The following is a 5,864-nucleotide window of genomic DNA, read 5'->3' on the forward strand; positions in this document are numbered from 1 at the left end:
TCTCTCTCTCTCTCTCTCTCTCTCGTTGATCTTGAAAAGGACTTTGATTTTGATCGAAAATGGGATTCAAAATGTTTGAAAACTCTTGATGGACTACGAGATCCTGACCCACTCTGATTTTAAACGAGCAAGAGTTCCTGTTGGGGATTTTGACTGAGAGTGAGATTCCCTGCCCTCCAAGTTGTTCTCCTGGACATCTCTCACGTCAGCCAGGCGCTCCTGAGAACTAAATAAGAGATATGTCTCCGCTCCAGGGCTGATGGCCTAGTCACCTTGCTGGGTGAACTATGGGGAGGAAGAAGGCGACAGCTACAACGGTCGGGGAGTTCCTCTCCCACTGGCTCGCACATTCAGGCAAAATGTCCTTAGCTCATTTTTAATTGGGTCATTTGTTTCTTCCCCTCTGTCACTGTTTAGTTCTTTGTATATTCTGAATAGTAATCCTCTATCAGAGGTGTATCTAGCAAAAATTCCCACTTTGTAAGTTACTTCTTCTCAGTTGACTATTCACTGGGCTGTACAAAAGCTTTTAATTTTGTGACACTCCACTTGTCAATTGTTTGCTTTATTAATTCCTTGGCTAATGGGATCCTCTGCAGGAAGTTCTTGCCCACATCTCTATCTTGTAGGGTACTGCCTGTGTACTACCTGTAGAAACTTTAGCTTTTCAGGGCAAAAGATACTGTCAATAAGACAAAAAGGCCAGCAACAGATTGGGAAAGTATTTTTACCAATCCTAAATCTGATAGGGGACTAATATCCAATATATACAAAGAGCTCAAGAAGCTGAACTCCAGAAATTCAAATAACCCCATTAAAAATGGAGTACAGAGCTAAACAAAGAATTCTCAACTGAGGAATACCGAATGGCTGAAACACCTGAAAAAATGTTCAACATCCTTAATCATCAGGGAAATGCAAATCAAGACAACCCTGAGATTTCACCTCACACCAGTCAGAATGAATGGCTAGGATCAAAAATTCAGGGGACAGCAGATGCTGGCGAGGATGTGGAGAAAGAGGAACACTCCTCCATTGCTGGTGGGATTGCAAGCTTGTACAACTACTCTGGAAATCAGTCGGGTGGTTCCTCAGAAAACTGGACATATTACTACAGGCAGATCCAGTAATACGACTTCTGGGCATATATCCAGAAGATGTTCCAACTGGTAACAAGGACACATGCTCCACTATGTTCATAGCTGCCCTATTTATAATAGCCAGAAGCTGGNAAGAACCCAGATGTCCCTCAACAGAGGAATGGATACAGAAAATGTGGAACATTTACCCATGGAGTACTACTCAGCTATTAAAAACAATGAATTTATGAAATTCTTAGGCAAATAGATGTATCTGGAGGATATCATGCTGAGTGAGGTAACCCAATCACAAAAGAAGTCACTAGATATGCACTCACTGATAAGTGGATATTAGCCCAGAAACCTAGGATACCCAAGATACAATCTCCAAAACACAAGAAAATCAAGAAGAAGGAAGACCAACACGTGGATACTTCATTCCTCCCCAAAATAGAGAATACAATACCCATAGAAGAAGTTGCAGAGATGAAGTTTGGAGCTAAGCCGAAAGGATGGACCATCCAGAGACTGCCCCACCTGGGGGTCCATCTCATAATAAACCACTAAATGCAGACACTAGTGCATATGCCATCAAGATTTTGCTGAAAGGACCCTGATATAGCTATCTCTTGTGAGACTATGTCAGTGCCTGGCAAATACAGAAGTGTATGCCCAGTCATCTATAGAATAGAACACAGAGCCCCCAATGGAGGGGCTAGAGAAATTACTCAAGGAGCTAAAGGGGTGTGCAACCCTATAGATGGAACAACAGTATGAACTAATCAGTACCCTCAGATCTCGTGTCTCTAGTTGCATATATAGCAGAAGATGGCCTAGTCGGCCATCATTGGGAAGAGAGGCCCCTTGGTCTTGCAAACTTTATATGCCCTATACAGGGGAACACCAGGGCCAAGAAGTGGGAGTGAGTGAGTAGGGGAGTAGGGCAGGGGGAGGGTATAAGGGACATTCGGGATAGCATTTGAAATGTAAATGGAGAAAATATCTCATAAAATAATTTTAAAAAGTTAAAGCACACTATGGACCAACAAAAGAAGTGAAAAAATTTATCTTAGAAACCATTACTAGCACCTTTGTGAAGCAGTGTTTCATAGTTAGCACTCTAAAGAATGATCCCGGGCTTCTTGTGTTGTTTTCAGTTGATTTTTGTTCTCCTACTACAATACATCTGCCAACCTGGAAGATATTCTGATACAGCATCGTCCCATAAATATCAATCAGCAATATGAGCATCAAGGTTTGCAAACCGATCACCATAGGTACATTCTGCCTCCCCCTCCACCTGCTCTCCCTCCTTCTGCTCTTCATCCTGTTCCTCCATTTTGTACAGAAAATAAACAATGTAGTTAATATCAAATATTTCTTTGTTAAGTTGAATAAAATACTTGAAATCACTGTCTGTTAATAGCAGAATTCAGTTATTTTCCTGCTCTCTCTTATCTTCCTATCATATTTTCTTTAATTAATTAATTAATTAATTTTTATTTATTCACTTGACATTTTGGTGATTCACTTCTCCCGGTCACCCCCTCCCACAATTCTTACCCATCCTCTCCCTTCTCCTCTGAGGGGGTGCCCCTGGGTAACTCCTACCCCTAGTTTTTTTTTTGATAAGGTGATTTTTATAAATTGATTATGCATCAAGCCCCTTTGCTGAAATTGGTGACTGTTTCTAGAAGTTTTCTGGTGGAATTTTGGAATCTCTTATGTACATCCTCATGTCATTTGTAAATAAGGATAAGTTGACTTTTTCTTTTTCTATTTTTATCTTTATAATTTCCTTCTCTTGGCTTATTTCTCCAGCTAGTACTTTGAACACTGTAGTGAAAAGAAATGGTAATAGTGGACAGCTCTATTTCATTCCTGATTTTAATAAGATTTCTCTGAAATTTTCTCTATGATAGTATTGGCTGTGGATATATATATATATTTCCTTTATTATGTTAAAGTACATTTCCTCCAGTTTTAATCACTGTGGGACTTTTATCACGATAACATATTAGATTTTTCAAAGACTTTTTTGCCTGTATTGAGATGATCATGCAGCTTTGTATTTAAGTCTATTTGTATGATTTATTGAACCATCCTTGGATTTCTGAGATAAAGCCAACTTGATTGTGGTACATGACATTCTTAATATGCAGCTGGATTTAGATTGCTAGCATTTTATTGAGGAATTTCATATCATGATCATCAAGGAAACCAAGCTGCAGCTTTGGGTTTTTGTTATTTTATGTTTACCTAGTGTACTGGCTGGTTTTGTGCATCAACATGACACACAGTGGAGTTATCACAGAAAAAGGAGCCTCCCTTGAGGAAATGCCTACATGAGATACAGTTATAAGGCATTTTCTCAATTAGTGATCAAGGGGGGGGAGGGCCCAGCCCATTGTGGGTGGTGCCATTCCTGTGTGTTGATCCTAGATTTATAAGAAAGCACACTGAGCAAGCCANGGGAAGCAAGCCAGTAAGCAGCACCCTCCATGGTCTCTGCATCAGTTCCTCCCTCTAAGTTCCTGTCCTGTGTGAGTTCCTGTCCTGACTACTTCCTTCGATGATGAACAGCAATGTAGAAGTGTAAGCTGAATAAACACTTTCCTCCCCAACAGGCTTCTTGGTCATGAAGTTCTGTGCAAGAAACATACCCTGACTAAGACAAATTGGTACCCACATAGTGGAGTATTCCTGAGACAACCTGACCATGTTTTGGGCAGGACTGTGGTAGGACTTTGTAACTTTGTGATAGAAGAACCATTGGGTGTTAAGACTTCTGTAGAATGTTCTGTAGGAGCTTGGAAGATAATATTGAGAACAGTGCAAACGATGGAGGCCTGTCTTGTATAATTTCAGAGGGAAGATTAAAGTCTCCTATCAAGGATGTTGGTATTTTGATTGTAAAGATTCTGTGATTTTGGATATCTGAAACTGAAGAATCAACTGTGACTAACAAGATACCAGAACTCTTAAAGTAAACCTTTGCATTACTAAGACAATTGATGCTGGTTACCTGGAGCTAAGAAATTAGCAGTGATTAAGAGACCAGTATCACTAAGGTGAAATTTTGTGTTTCCTGAGAGCATGAAGAAGCTGTGTGCCAGAGGCAGCCACAGTTGTACCTCCTGTTGGCAGCCAGACTTGGAAATGTATATGAGTCACCTAGGTGATACTGGTTTTGAAACATGAAGGGGTAGCAGCTGATGCTTGGCACTGTGAGAGGCCATGGAAGGCCATTGGTGAAGGTGCAGCCTCAGTGGCAGTTGAAGGCCCAGGACTGAAGGGGTCATACAGAGAATCTGAGGCTTAGCACCATGAAGAGAGCCTATGGAAGGCAGCTATTTGTGAAAGCACAGTCCAGTTGCAGCAGAAGACAGCAGTGCTTTGGAGATGCCGGTACCATGAGGTGACCATCATGAGCAGCAGCAGCAGCAGTGGAGTACAGGCATCTGGAGCCCAGAAGACAAGGTGTGTGCTACAAAGGGCAGAGCTGGAGAAGTGACCCAAGCCCTTGGAGGAGCCCAGAAGATCATGGGTGGATCCTAGATATAGGATGGTAAGAGTTTGATTTTGCTTTTGATCGTGACTGTGACCTGATATTTTTCCCTCTTCACGTAAGAGAGTATTTTAGTGGAGCCCACAGTTAAGAGACTTTGAATTGTAAAAAGACTTTGAATTTTAAAAGATATTGGATATTTTAAAAGGGAATATTATTTTAATATGTAAAGACTGTGGGACTTTTAAAGTTATTTAGATCTTGGGGATGAATAAGAAAGTAAGGGTGGAGCCATAATAGTAATGTGTTTGTGTGTCAAGTTGACAAGGGGTTAGTTGTACTGGCTGGTATTGTGTGTTAACTTGACACAAACTGGAGTTATCACAGAAAAAGGAGCCTTCCTTGAGAAAATGCCTCCATGAGATCCAGCTGTAAGGCATTTTCTCAATTAGTGATCAATCCCGGAGAGCCCATTGTGGGTGGTACCGTCCCTGGGTTGGTAGTCTTGGGTTCTATAAGAAAGCAAGCTGAGCAAGCCAGGGGAAACAAGCCAGTAAGTAACATCCCTCCATGGCCTCTGTATCAACTCCTGCTTCCTGACCTGCTTGAGTTCCAATCCTGACTTCCTTTGGTGATGAACAAAAATGTGGAGGTATAAGCTGAATAAACCCTTTCATCTCCAACTTGCTTCTTGGTCATGACATTTTGTACCAACCCTGACTAAGACACCTAGTAAGAGTTATACTTGCTTTACACAATTAGTTTGGGAATGCTTCTTATTGTGGAAACTGGGATTTAGAGAAGGGCAGTGAAGTCAGTGTCATAAACTCAGGAAACAGACTCCAGAGACCAACACCGAGGTACAGATCTAACTTATTGTGCAGCTGCAAGTCTTCTTTATACAGCCTTTGGACCAAAGTGGGATCCACAGGAGCTCTGGAGAAGCCAACCATCCCATTGGCACTGTGGGGAGGTGGGTGCCAGGCAACCAGCATACAACCAGACTTCCACAAAGATGGGGGAAGCAGCCATGACCCTGTTCTTCTTTTTTAGATCTCAACTAATTTTTTTATTAGATATTTTCTTCATTTACATTTCAAATGCTATCCTGAAAGTTCCCTATACCCTCCCCCCACCCCTGCTCTCCTACACACCCACTCCCACTTCTTGGCCCTGGCATTCCTGTTCTTTGTGTCTATTTTGTATCACTCAGTATGCCAGCAGACATGGGCACACATATTATTAGAGAGGTATGGAAGCCATCCATCGGGCTCCAC

Source organism: Mus pahari, chromosome 7 (assembly GCF_900095145.1).
Source record: "Mus pahari chromosome 7, PAHARI_EIJ_v1.1, whole genome shotgun sequence".
Taxonomy (NCBI): Eukaryota; Metazoa; Chordata; class Mammalia; order Rodentia; family Muridae; genus Mus; species Mus pahari.